Source organism: Salmo salar, chromosome 03 (genome assembly GCF_965601325.2).
Source record: "Salmo salar chromosome 03, fSalSal1, whole genome shotgun sequence".
Lineage (NCBI taxonomy): Eukaryota > Metazoa > Chordata > Actinopteri > Salmoniformes > Salmonidae > Salmo > Salmo salar.
Genome location: NC_138293.1, coordinates 53,535,988 through 53,551,123, shown reverse-complemented (window position 1 = coordinate 53,551,123; position 15,136 = coordinate 53,535,988). Strand labels below are relative to the sequence as shown.

At 41.9% G+C, this 15,136-nt stretch overlaps 2 pseudogenes across 1 annotated transcript; both read right to left on the bottom strand.

The window, feature by feature from the left end:
- Positions 1-3,214: 3,214 nt before the first annotated feature.
- Positions 3,215-6,496, bottom strand: LOC145877504 (beclin-1-like; annotated as a pseudogene).
- Positions 6,497-11,536: 5,040 nt separating this feature from the next.
- Positions 11,537-14,821, bottom strand: LOC145877503 (beclin-1-like; annotated as a pseudogene). The gene is made up of 3 exons (XR_014391802.1): positions 14,805-14,821; positions 14,462-14,602; positions 11,537-11,695 (listed from the first exon to the last, which is right to left on the bottom strand). The product of XR_014391802.1 is annotated as a beclin-1-like (transcript).
- Positions 14,822-15,136: the final 315 nt, after the last annotated feature.

Sequence of the window (15,136 nt, the reverse complement as noted above, 5' to 3'; positions counted from 1 at the left end):
GAGTCTCTGGCCACATGGCCCATAGAGAGACACAGGAAATTCTTCCAACTCATAGAATTGGAGAGCCAAGCGACATTTTGTGTTCTGGAGAAGGTATGGAAGATTGGTGAAGAATCCAGCTTCGAACTGATCCGCTTGGTACAATTTTGTGATACTCAGAAGAGACAATATAGCCATATTACCATAAAACTGTTTATATAATAGCATCATAATGGTTGTATAGAATGTATTAATAAGGATAAAGCTTTTGTAAGACATTGAGATGCTATGTACTGATGTAATGTGATAGAATTGTATTTCTGTAACCAAATCTAACTCAGTCATAGGCACGCCCCCAGGGACCCATACAGGACCAGGCGTCATTTGACAAGCCTGTTCTATGGGCACTATAAAACACCCCCTGATTTACATTTCTTCAGACCAGGCCTACACTCTATGGCCAGAGGTTTGACCATCCAAGTACTCTACTGAAAGTGAACTATACCACGTGGTTAACTTTTAGACTATCGAGACCGACAGAATAAGAAGAAGTCTTTGATATTAATTATTAGTCTACAGCTAAGTAAATTATATCATCGAACGCGAAGACCAACGAAACAACCATTCTATGACGACATTAATGAATGTCGCTCTGAAAGATCCATTCTAACCGAGAGAGAGAGAGAGAGAGAGAGAGAGAGAGAGAGAACGCGGACAAAACTCCCCAACAGAACAGAACTCTCGAACAAGGATCACAACGTAAATATATATTGATTGCAATTGTTCCCGAATGAGTGAGCCTTCAATTGTCAATTGTTAATATTAATGAACTCTGTAGGTGTGCATTCTCAGCTGACCGTTTATGACCCATTGTTCAACAGGCCGACCTGCCTGTTTAGCCCACAAGGGCACATTCCTCTACCAATCCTTTGTGACGATAATTACTGTTTGTATGTTTTTCTGTTAATTACTTAGTGTAGTAAATAAATGATTTTAAGACAATTGATGTATGGATGATTTTAGTAAAGACTGGGTTCGTGCAGATACAACAATTTACGACGTTTGGAATGAGACTGGACTAGAGGTAAAATACACCATTTAAACCAGAAGATAATCGGCCTATATAATAATATAGGAAAGTTATGTTAGGAAAGTTATAACTTTGTAATCTGAATATTCTCCTTGGTGCCCCGATCTCCTAGTTAATTACAATTAAACGATTAATCAGTTTAATCGCGTGATAATAATTACAGGGAGTTAATTGATAAACATGTCTTCCGTTTAATGGTACCCAAAGACACAACACTGGATAGGTGAAAGCTGTTGTTTGCAATTAACTTGTTCAGTTCTTAAAGATCAGTACACATGAAGGGAAGGAGAGAAGGACACGTTGAACTACTGAGATGCACTACTGGAATGGGTTCTTATGAATCACATGCTTCTTACTTTGCTCCAGAAGCAAAACTGGAGAGTCACAAATCTGGTTTTCTGCTTAATTTTCTTCAATTGGTTTGTGTCTTTGTGGTTCAACTCCAATCTAGCCACAGAATAATGTACATTTATTATGTTTTAATAGTTGCTGTGTGCTGACAAGATAAAGATGGTTTAATTTCACCATGCATTGGAACAGCATTGGAACATTTGCCTTGTCTTTTCTGTCTCCCCACTCGCAGGGCGCACCAAGTGTCTACCAAAAGCTTTGGCGTCGGGATTATGCTGTGCTTTTGTTCATTGGCAAATTCAACAAGGCAATCCTTTTACTACAAGTGACTTCTTGGTGTAGATTTAAATGTAGACAAGGAGGCTTGTGGCAGTATTTAATGTCCATATCACTGTATGATTTGGTTTTTCAAGTTCATTACACATATGAACATGCCAATAATGGACCCACACAGAACGCCTTATGTAAAAGTTCTAACAATTCTAACAATTCTAACATTTGTATAAATAAAGTTATTCAAAATGTATAGATAGATGGATTGATTGATTTATTGATTACGTAAGTATTCAACCTCCTGAGTCAACACATGTTTAAATCATCTTTGGCAGCGATTACAGCTGAGAGTCTTTCTGGATAAGTCTCTAAATGCTTTTCACACCAGGATTGCATGTTAGTCTTCAAGCTCTGTCAAGTTGGTTGTTGATCATTGCTACAAAGCCATTTAAGTCTTGCCATAGAATTTCAAGCCGATTTAAGTCAAAACTAACTAGGGCGCTCTGGAACATTCAATGTCGCCTTGGTAAGCAACTCCAGTGTATATTTGGCCTTGTATTTTAGGTTATTGTTCTGCTAAAAGTTGAATATCTCCCAGTGTCTGTAAAGCAGACTGAACCAGGTTTTCCTCTAGGATTTTGCCTGTGCTTAGCGCTATTCAGTTTATTTTCATCATAAACATCCTTGACGATGACAGGCATGTAGCCATCACCATGCTTGAAAATTTGAAGAGTGGTACTCAGTTATTTGTTGTTGGATTTGCTCCAAATATAACGCTTTGTATTCAGGACATGAAGTCAATGTCATTGCCACAAATTTTGCAGTATTACTTGTGACTAATTGCAAATAGGATGCATGTTTTAGAATATTTTTAATATTTACAAACTTCCTTTACACTATGTCATTTAGGTTAGTATTGTGGAGTAACTATGATGTACAGTAGTTGATCCATCTTCAGTTTTCTATCATTTCCGTTAAACTGTTTTAAAGTCACTATTGGCCTCTGTGAAATCCCTGAGCGGTTTCCTTCCTCTCCGGCAACTGAGTTAGGAAGGACGCCTATATCTTTGTACTGACTGGGTATATTGATACACCATCCAAAGTGTAATTATCAACTTCACCATGCTCAAAGGGATATTCAATGTCTGTTAGTTTTTTTATACCTACCTACCATTAGGACTCAACCCTTGAATGTGCTCCAAAAGTCTCAGATAGCTCCCTTCATAACACCTACGAGTCTAGGCTGACTTGAATGTGTACAATTTAACAGGTTTTATCTTGTCCTTTCAAATGGTCAATATGGAAATCAAACAAGGAAACAAGACTTATTGGATTGGAACTCACACCAGTGGTGAATCTGAAAAGTCCTTCCTCCAGTCTTCTCCCCACCCTCTCAAAACATCATAGGGAAGCAAGGAGAGCATTGTAGAAGATTGACTTTTGAGACTCACACATTGTGACAAAATGGTTGTTTTAGAAGGGTCAAGGGGCACACCCAGGGTGAGTCGTCATCTTCCTCCTCTATCGGTTGTAAAACTGAGACGACACCCACGCCAGGCCCCACTTGAGGTTGGTCAACATGAACTTGAGCGCCTTGGTCAACTGCTCCTCTGATTTGAACTGGGTCTTGATGGAGTAGGAGCCACCGATGCCTCAATCTTACCCTTCTCGACATCCATCCTGAACCATAACAGAAAAAGGTGCGCTAAAACTCAAACCCACAAGTGTTTATTTCTTGAGGGGTATGAAAGAAACTGGTGCAACATCTACAACTGCTAACACCCAAAAACATTTTTTATCTAAGGCCAGTAAACTAAAACAAAATAATCTGCAGATTTCTCATGCTAGTGACTAGTTGGAGGCAAATGATCATGCACAGACAAAGGATTAAGCTGTCAAAAGCTGACCAACTCCAGTTATTTGTGTAAGTACAATAGAGTACCACAGTATGAGTCATAATACCCATAAAACATAGCGGTCAAACAAGGAAATGGTTCTAACCGTATTTCCACCATTCATTTCTCCCCATTGGGAATTTTAGAAACACTTAAAATAAGGGATTGTTTTAATTATGATGTCACAACTGATCAATAAATTCCAAATGTTCTGTTTGAACATTCCGGTGTCTGATTGCAGAAAATAGAACACTAGTATCCAAGACAATCTAGCAGATTCCTCCTGAGATATAGTTAACACAGTAGATCACCATAAAATATAGAAAGTGCTACTAGACGAAAACTTAGTTGCAGAACGAGGTTAGAAGAATGCCACTGTCAATCTCCTTGATGATGAGGAGATTCTTGCGGCCGCTACAGGAAAATAATGCTTTAACAGGGAAACTTGGAGCTGCCAGAAGCAACTGCGTTCAGCCTGCCCTGACATCTCAACCCAAGGCCACTGAGAAGCTTCCAGCTTTCAAACAAAACAGTTTAAACACCTCCAGAATCCCAGTACTGGAGTTGACTGAAGAAAGAAAGGGTGCTCTGCATCGACTTGCCAGTTTGAAGGCTGTGGAAAAGAAACCACATCCTCCCTCCAGAATCCCAGTACTGCAGAAAAAGAGGTCCATCTGCAATGGGAAGAGTCAAGGACTGCATGTAGCTCCAACATCTCAGCAGTCAGGGAAGGCTACTGTTCCTCCCATCCGGATGCCACTGCAACCCATCCGTACCAAGACGGATCAAACCTGCGTGGAGAAAGACATCTACCTCCATAGTGCCATGCCATTGAAGGCAGTCCATGGAGCCAATATGGTCGCCAAGATGCCACTTCCTCCCATTAGAGCCAGAGTCACTGTGCCAAACAATGATGCCAAGAAGAAGCCTTTCCAGCCAGTCAGACCAGAGGGCAGCCCTCGTCCTGCTGCTTCAAAGTACAGAAGGCAGGTTGTGAAGAAACACGTTCAGTTCAAGACTCAGACCCTAACTGTACAGGATCTACCGCCATGCCCCGATGAGATGGTATGGGACGTCTTTAACTCAGAGGCTGAGCAGGTGATGGCATATATGAAGGCCAAGCTGATCAGTGTCACCCAAGAATTGAAACTGATTAAAAGTGGGGCCAAGATGGATGCTCAGGCTCTGGAGGAGAAAAACGCTAAAGAACGGTTGAGAAAAAAGGTGGAGAAGTTCATCCAGGAGATTTGCCTAATGAAGGTGGATTCTGACCTATGGGAGATGATAAGAGATAACGAAGAAGAGGAAGAAAGGAATAAAGAGGTGAGGAGAAATGGAGAACAAAGCAGTGTGGCAAGTAAGCCAAAGCAGACAGCCACGAGATACACTGTGAGCAAACCAAAGGAAGTCAAGAAGGGTTTGAACATGGAAGACAAAAAGGAGGACAGACAGGTAAAGTAGCTTGACATTCCAAAGCCATGCTAACTGGTGATCTAGTGTAGTGTTGGTGATCACGTGCGTTTGTATCAGAGGAGGCTGATGGGGGGAGTTATAGGAGGATAGGATCGTTGTAATGGCTGGAATGAAATGAATTGATCGGAATCAAACGTGGTTTCCATGTGATTAATGTGTGTGATACCGTTCCTTTTATTCTATTCCAGCTATTACAATGAGCCCATTACAATGAGCTCCTCCCACCAGCCTCATCTGGTTTGTACATATTGTATATCTTGTCTTTGTTGCCCAGCTGCCCATTATTTGGCCCATTCTGATAACATCCATTCATTCAGGTGGTGTTGAAACGTCGATTTGGGATGAGGGCAGCCAACTCCAAGCTGAAGCAGTGTGAGCACTGCGGCCGGTGCTTTGATCCTAGTCGCCTGGAGAAGCACAGCGAGATCTGTGCCAAGCTCTCCTCCAAGAGCTCTAGACGGGGGGTCTATGACTCCACCAAGCACCGGCTCAAAGGCACTGAACTGGCTGGCTACGTGAAGCGATCCGTGGTCTGATGCACCAAGGGACCTGAGTCTGTCACTCTTTTGTATTTTGGAATGAACAGACAGACATACAGTGACTGCTAAACCACCTGCTGCCCAAATTAGGACTTCTACCTTGGACTCTGTGAGGGTTCCAATAAGAGGCAGTACTACTAGGAGGCAGTATTGTATACAGAAACGTCTAAACTAACAGTTTTCAGCAGTTCCTCAAATCTACAGAAACACCTGTATAAAACACCTCAATAAAATAAAATCCAAATACTCAGCTAAATCATTCTGTCAGATGTGTTACTAGTGCAGGAAAGTAGAATAAATGAAATATTAAGAAACAAGGGAACGTATTTGTCAAATCTGAATATGAAAAGGAGTGATTTTTTTATGAATTGGAAAAATGAAGAAAGATAAACTAATTCATTTAGTTGTTTAACTTACCAAATTTACACATAACTGAAGTTGGTCAGCTTTTGACAGCTTAGTCCTTGGTCTCTCGACATAATCCATAGCTGATTACAATTATAATTCGATGATGTCTGCTAGACTAGTTGACTGACCTGTAGGGCAGGCAGAATCCCGTGTCTCCCTTCTCCACCTCCTCCTTGAACTGCTGCACACAGTCCAGGAAGGCCACCATGGCATGGTCAAACTTGTTGTCCCAGAAAAAGCGCAGGCCCCCTGTACAGTACAGTGGTAGCCTACACATACAAGAAGAAAGAGAGAGTGGAATGTACCATATACAACATGGCTTATTTACTGGGGTTGACTTGGGCCAGTCTAATGAACATTGGAAAATAGTTCACTCTTTTTTTCACAGCTCATTAAAAAATGTTTGTTGTTTGTCTCCATATAGTAGCCAGCGGTAAGTGTGTTCATGTACGTTTTAGTTTGAGACCTTACTTGTCGGTAACAGCCATCACACCTCCTCATCCATGCTTCACGGTGGGAACCACACATGCGGAGATCATCCGTTCACCTACTCCGCGTCTCACAAAGACACGGCGGTTGGAACCAAATCTCAAATTTGGACTCATCAGACCCAAGGACAGATTTCCACCGGTCTAATGTCCATTGCTCGTGTTTCTTGGCCCAAGCAAGTCTCTTCTTCTTATTGGTGTCCTTTAGTAGTGGTTTCTTTGCAGCAATTCGACCATGAAGTCCTGATTCATGCAGTCTCCTCTGAACAGTTGATGTTAAGACGCGTCTGTTACTTGAACTCTGTGAAGCATTTATTTGGGCTGCAATCTGAGGTGCAGTTAACTCTAATGAACGTATCCTGTGCAGCAGAAGTAAGTCTTCCTTTCCTGTGGGGATCCTCATGAGAGCCAGTTTCATCATAGCGCTTGATGGTTTTTGCGACTGCACTTGAAGAAACTTTGAATGTTCCGTAATGACTGACTTTCATGTCTAAAAGTAATGATGGACTGTCATTTCTCCTTCCTTATTTGAACTGTTCTTGCCATAATTGTTTATTTTTAACCTTTATTTAACAAGGCAAGTCAGTTAAGGACAAATTGTTATTTACAATGACAGCCAAAACAGGGAACAGTGAGTTAACTGACTTATTCAGCAGCAGAATGAGAGATTTGTATCTTGTCAGCTCAGGGATTTGATCCAGCAACCTTTCAATACTAGCCCAACACTCTAACCACTAGGCTACCTGCCACCCCACTTGGTCTTTTGTCAAATAGGGCTATCTTCTGTATACCACCACTACCTTGTCACAGCACAACTGATTGGCTTAAACACATTAAGAAGGAAAGACATTCCACAAATTAACTTTTAACAAGGCACACCTGTTAATTAAATGCATTCCAGGTGAATACCTCATGAAGCTGGTTAAATGAATGTCAAGAGTGTGCAAAGATGTCATCAAGGTAAAAGCTTGGCTGTTTTGTCAAATCTAAAATATATGTTGATTTGTTTAACACTTTTTGGGTTACTACATGATTCCAAATGTTTTATTTCATAGTTTTGATGTCTTCACTATTATTCTACAATGAAAATAGTAAAAATAAAGAAAAGCCCTTAAATGAGTAGTGTGTCCAAATTCTTAACTGGTACTGTGTGTGTGTGTGTGTGTGTGTGTGTGTGTGTGTGTGTGTGTGTGTGTGTGTGTGTGTGTGTGTGTGTGTGTGTGTGTGTGTGTGTGTGTGTGTGTGTGTGTGTGTGTGTCTATCTATCCATCTATTGGGGGATTGGAAATGATGCAGACAATTACATTGATGGAAGCCACAATCTCTATGTAATATTAAAGCTGACCTACCCCCTAAAAAACAAATAAACATCTCATTTCGGTGCCTTATTCTCTCTCTCCGTCAGGCCTTCATCCGCCGCTACCTGGCCTACCGCAAGGAGGAGCGCATCGACGTGCTGCAGCTGGCCCAAGACCCCTTCCTCATGCCCCCCTTCCGCAAGGCCCTGGCCACCGGACCTGGGCCGTTGGCGTCGGGCTCCATGCCCCCCACCTCCAGCGCATACAACAGCAGTGCCTCGAATTGAGGTGCCCAACGCCACCCCAAAGGGCCCCTTTGGGGGCCACATTACTCAAATGCCCTCCCTTCTGGATAGGGGGATGGGGGAAGGAGGATGGAGGGGGTAAAAACAGACTAAAGGATGGAGGAGTAATATCTGAAGTGCCCTCCCTATCCTCACCCCTCCTAAGACATGAAGGGGCAGTGCCAGTCTATGGCTTGTCTGTAGGACCCAATGGCTGCCCACGTACATGTACACACACACACACCCCTGCCACAAAGAAGAGAAAGAACTTGCTTGGCCTGTCCAGTGGGCTGCATCACAGGGTCATAGGAAAACAGACTGAAGTCACCGTGTGTTGGGTGTGTGTGTGCATACCTGTTTTCGGGAAAACCAAACAGATCTTATCAAATTGTATTTGTCACATATATGTGTTTAGCAGATGTTATTGTGGGTGTAGCGAAAAGCTTGTAAGCTAGAAGCATGGCAGCCCTATCTGTTGGCACCATTTTCCTACATATCCATTCCATTTGATGTTTTGAGAGAAATACTTTTTTACAAATTGTTGCTTGAGTTGTATCATAAGTTGAACTCTATATATTTCCCAATAATAGAATCAATTGACCCCCCCCCCCCCCTTTTGGAATGGCTCAAATGAAGGGGGAGTTTCTATTTTAAATGACCAAAGTTGAAGGCATACCTGGCTGATACAAAACTGTTACGTTTTACACACGTCTAACTGTGAAGTGAAAGAAAGAAGTCATTTTCACTAGGATCATCATTTTGACTGATTTGATCAAATTTAAATATTTTCTTGGATATTGGACTGGGAGTTTGCTTTGTTATTTGGATGGTTGTCCATATTTTTTCATGAGGCTTTCCCCCAAAATGGAGAGGGAGAGACTTAATAGAAATGCATATAAACCATTACACCAACTTTGGGTATGACTTTGTGGTTTGTTAGCAAGGAGTTACGTCAAAGATAATTCTCATTCATTGGAAATTGTGCAGTATAACAATCTACATTCCACCATTACTTAAATAATAGCAAAGTTATTTTAGTATATTGTGAAACCTGATTTCACGCTTGAGCATAGGTGTGTTGTTTACCAGAGAAAAGCAGAATAGCCTAACGGGTAATACTCAAATATACACAGCCATACAGAGCTAACTACGTGCTACGTACAAGGCTAGCAACCCAATGACTGCCTGAAGAGCCAATCTCAAAGTGCCTTCAGGAACTATTCACGCCACTTGTCTTTTTCCACATTTTGTTGAATGGATTAAATTGAGTTTCACTGGCCTACACACAATCCCCCATAATGTGAAAGTGGAATTATGTTTCTAGAGGTTTTAACAAACTAATAAATTAAAAGTATTGTGTCAGTAAGTTTTCAATCCCTTTGTTATGCGCAAGCATGAAGGGACCAGGGAGGTTTTTCCGTGCCTTGCAAAGAAGTGCACCTATTGGTAGCTAAGTGGCTTCTGGTTGTGTCTTTTCCTTCATATGCACATATCTTATGACACTGGATAGGTGAAAGCTGTTGTTTGCAATTGACTTGTTCAGTTCTTAAAGATCAGTACACATGAAGGGAAGGAGAGAAGGACACGTTGAACTACTGAGATGCAGCACTGGAATGGGGTCTTATGTACCACATGCTTCTTACTTTGCTCCAGAAGCAAAACTGGAGAGTCACAAATCTGGTTTTCTGCCTATTTTTCTTCAATTGGTTTGTGTCTTTGTGGTTAAACTCCACTCTAGCCACAGATGTACGTATAAATGTATACATATATGTAGAAATGAACATTTATTATGTTTTAATAGTTTTTCTTTTACTGTGCTGACAAGATGAAGATGGTTTAATTTCACCATGCATTGGAACAGCATTAGAATGTTTGCCTTGTCTGTTCTGTCTCCCCACTCGCAGGGCGCACCAAGTGTCTACCGAAAGCTTTGGCGTCGGGATTATGCTGTGCTTTTGTTCATTGGCAAATTCAACAAGGCAATCCTTTTACTACAAGTGACTTCTTGGTGTAGATTTAAATGTAGACAAGGAGGCTTGTGGCAGTATTTAATGTCCATATCACTGTATGATTTGGTTTTTCAAGTTCATTACACATATGAACATGCCAATAATGGACCCGCACAGAACGCCTTATGTAAAAGGATATTTCCAATTCTAACATTTGTATAAAAAAAGTTATTCAAAACGTATAGATAGATGGATTGATTGATTTATTGATTACGTAAGTATTCAACCTCCTGAGTCAATACATGTTAAAATCACCTTTGGCAGCGATTACAGCTGAGAGTCTTTCTGGGTAAGTCTCTAAATGCTTTTCACACCAGGATTGCATGTTAGTCTTCAAGCTCTGTCAAGTTGGTTGTTGATCATTGCTACAAAGCCATTTAAGGCTTGCCATAGAATTTCAAGCCGATTTAAGTCAAAACTAACTAGGGCGCTCTGGAACATTCAATGTCGTCTTGGTAAGCAACTCCAGTGTATATTTGGCCTTGTATTTTAGGTTATTGTCCTGCTAAAAGTTGAATATCTCCCAGTGTCTGTAAAGCAGACTGAACCAGGTTTTCCTCTAGGATTTTGCCTGTGCTTAGCGCTATTCAGTTTATTTTCATCATAAACATCCTTGGCGATGACAGGCATGTAGCCATCACCATGCTTGAAAATTTGAAGAGTGGTACTCAGTTTCTTTGTTGTTGGATTTGCTCCAAATATAACGCTTTGTATTCAGGACATGAAGTCAATGTCATTGCCACAAATTTTTCAGTATTACTTGTACCTTATTGCAAACAGGATGCATGTTTTAGAATATTTTTATTCTTTACAATCTTCCTTTTCACTATGTAATTTAGGTTAGTATTGTGGAGTAACTATGATGTGCAGTAGTTGATCCATCTTCAGTTTTCTATCATTTCTGTTAAACTGTTTTAAAGTCACTATTGGCCTCTGAAATCCCTGAGCGGTTTCCTTCCTCTCCGGCAACTGAGTTAGGAAGGACGCCTATATCTTTGTACTAACTGGGTATATTGATACACCATCCAAAGTGTAATTATCAACTTCACCATGCTCAAAGGGATATTCAATGTCTGTTTGTTTTTTTATACCTACCTACCATTAGGACTCAACCCTTGAATGTGCTCCAAAAGTCTCAGATAGCTCCCTTCATAACACCTACGAGTCTAGGCGGACTTGAATGTGTACAATTTAACAGGTTTTATCTTGTCCTTTCAAATGGTCAATATGGAAATCAAACAAGGAAACAAGACTTATTGGATTGGAACTCACACCAGTGGTGAATCTGAAAAGTCCTTCCTCCAGTCTTCTCCCCACCCTCTCAAAACATCATAGGGAAGCAAGGAGAGCATTGTAGAAGAAGAACTTTTGAGAGTCACACATTGTGACAAAATGGTTGTTTTAGAAGGGTCAAGGGGCACACCCAGGGTGAGTCGTCATCTTCCTCCTCTATCGGTTGTAAAACTGAGACGACACCCACGCCAGGCCCCACTTGAGGTTGGTCAACATGAACTTGAGCGCCTTGGTCCACTGCTCCTCTGAGTTGAACTGGGTCTTGATGGAGTAGGAGCCACCGATGCCTCAATCTTACCCTTCTCGACATCCATCCTGAACCATAACAGAAAAAGGTGCGCTAAAACTCAAACCCACAAGTGTTTATTTCTTGAGGGGTATGAAAGAAACTGGTGCAACATCTACAACTGCTAACACCCCCCCAAATTTTTTTTATCTAAGGCCAGTAAACTAAAACAAAATAATCTGCAGATTTCTCATGCTAGTGACTAGTTGGAGGCAAATGATCATGCACAGACAAAGGATTAAGCTGTCAAAAGCTGACCAACTCCAGTTATTTGTGTAAGTACAATAGAGTACCACAGTATGAGTCATAATACCCATAAAACATAGCGGTCAAACAAGGAAATGGTTCTAACCGTATTTCCACCATTCATTTCTCCCCATTGGGAATTTTAGAAACACTTAAAATAAGGGATTGTTTTAATTATGATGTCACAACTGATCAATAAATTCCAAATGTTCTGTTTGAACATTCCGGTGTCTGATTGCAGAAAATAGAACACTAGTATCCAAGACAATCTAGCAGATTCCTCCTGAGATATAGTTAACACAGTAGATCACCATAAAATATAGAAAGTGCTACTAGACGAAAACTTAGTTGCAGAACGAGGTTAGAAGAATGCCACTGTCAATCTCCTTGATGATGAGGAGATTCTTGCGGCCGCTACAGGAAAATAATGCTTTAACAGGGAACCTTGGAGCTGCCAGAAGCAACTGCGTTCAGCCTGCACTGACATCTCAACCCAAGGCCACTGAGAAGCTTCCAGCTTTCAAACAAAACAGTTTAAACACCTCCAGAATCCCAGTACTGGAGTTGACTGAAGAAAGAAAGGGTGCTCTGCATCGACTTGCCAGTTTGAAGGCTGTGGAAAAGAAACCACATCCTCCCTCCAGAATCCCAGTACTGCAGAAAAAGAGGTCCATCTGCAATGGGAAGAGTCAAGGACTGCATGTAGCTCCAACATCTCAGCAGTCAGGGAAGGCTACTGTTCCTCCCATCCGGATGCCACTGCAACCCATCCGTACCAAGACGGATCAAACCTGCGTGGAGAAAGACATCTACCTCCATAGTGCCATGCCATTGAAGGCAGTCCATGGAGCCAATATGGTCGCCAAGATGCCACTTCCTCCCATTAGAGCCAGAGTCACTGTGCCAAACAATGATGCCAAGAAGAAGCCTTTCCAGCCAGTCAGACCAGAGGGCAGCCCTCGTCCTGCTGCTTCAAAGTACAGAAGGCAGGTTGTGAAGAAACACGTTCAGTTCAAGACTCAGACCCTAACTGTACAGGATCTACCGCCATGCCCCGATGAGATGGTATGGGACGTCTTTAACTCAGAGGCTGAGCAGGTGATGGCATGTATGAAGGCCAAGCTGATCAGTGTCACCCAAGAATTGAAACTGATTAAAAGTGGGGCCAAGATGGATGCTCAGGCTCTGGAGGAGAAAAACGCTAAAGAACGGTTGAGAAAAAAGGTGGAGAAGTTCATCCAGGAGATTTGCCTAATGAAGGTGGATTCTGACCTATGGGAGATGATAAGAGATAACGAAGAAGAGGAAGAAAGGAATAAAGAGGTGAGGAGAAATGGAGAACAAAGCAGTGTGGCAAGTAAGCCAAAGCAGACAGCCACGAGATACACTGTGAGCAAACCAAAGGAAGTCAAGAAGGGTTTGAACATGGAAGAGAAAAAGGAGGACAGACAGGTAAAGTAGCTTGACATTCCAAAGCCATGCTAACTGTTGATCTAGTGTAGTGTTGGTGATCACGTGCGTTTGTATCAGAGGAGGCTGATGGGGGGAGTTATAGGAGGATAGGATCGTTGTAATGGCTGGAATGAAATGAATTGATCGGAATCAAACGTGGTTTCCATGTGATTGATGTGTGTGATACCGTTCCTTTTATTCTATTCCAGCTATTACAATGAGCCCATTACAATGAGCTCCTTCCATCAGCCTCATCTGGTTTGTACATATTGTATATCTTGTCTTTGTTGCCCAGCTGCCCATTATTTGGCCCATTCTGATAACATCCATTCATTCAGGTGGTGTTGAAACGTCGATTTGGGATGAGTGCAGCCAACTCCAAGCTGAAGCAGTGTGAGCACTGCGGCCGGTGCTTTGATCCTAGTCGCCTGGAGAAGCACAGCGAGATCTGTGCCAAGCTCTCCTCCAAGAGCTCTAGACGGGGGGTCTATGACTCCACCAAGCACCGGCTCAAAGGCACTGAACTGGCTGGCTACGTGAAGCGATCCGTGGTCTGATGCACCAAGGGACCTGAGTCTGTCGCTCTTTTGTATTTTGGAATGAACAGACAGACATACAGTGACTGCTAAACCACCTGCTGCCCAAATTAGGACTTCTACCTTGGACTCTGTGAGGGTTCCAATAAGAGGCAGTACTACTAGGAGGCAGTATTGTATACAGAAACGTCTAAACTAACAGTTTTCAGCAGTTCCTCAAATCTACAGAAACACCTGTATAAAACACCTCAATAAAATAAAATCCAAATACTCAGCTAAATGATTCTGTCAGATGTGTTACTAGTGCAGGAAAGTAGAATAAATGAAATATTAAGAAACAAGGGAACGTATTTGTCAAATCTGAATATGAAAAGGAGTGATTTTATTTATGAATTGGAAAAATGAAGAAAGATAAACTAATTAATTTAGTTGTTTAACTTACCAAATGTACACATAACTGAAGTTGTTCAGCTTTTGACAGCTTAATCCTTGGTCTCTCGACATAATCCATAGCTGATTACAATTATAATTCGATGATGTCTGTTAGACTAGTTGACTGACCTGTAGGGCAGGCAGAATCCCGTGTCTCCCTTCTCCACCTCCTCCTTGAACTGCTGCACACAGTCCAGGAAGGCCACCATGGCATGGTCAAACTTGTTGTCCCAGAAAAAGCGCAGGCCCCCTGTACAGTACAGTGGTAGCCTACACATACAAGAAGAAAGAGAGAGTGGAATGTACCATATACAACATGGCTTATTTACTGGGGTTGGCTTGGGCCAGTCTAATGAGCATTGGAAAATAGTTCACTCTTTTTTTCACAGCTCATTAAAAAATGTTTGTTGTTTGTCTCCATATAGTAGCCAGCGGTAAGTGTGTTCATGTACGTTTTAGTTTGAGACCTTACTTGTCGGTAACAGCCATCACACCTCCTCATCCATGCATCACGGTGGGAACCACACATGCGGAGATCATCCGTTCACCTACTCCGCGTCTCACAAAGAAACGGCGGTTGGAACCAAATCTCAAATTTGGACTCATCAGACCCAAGGACAGATTTCCACCGGTCTAATGTCCATTGCTCGTGTTTCTTGGCCCAAGCAAGTCTCTTCTTCTTATTGGTGTCCTTTAGTAGTGGTTTCTTTGCAGCAATTCGACCATGAAGTCCTGATTCATGCAGTCTCCTCTGAACAGTTGATGTTAAGACGCGTCTGTTACTTGAACTCTGTGAAGCATTTA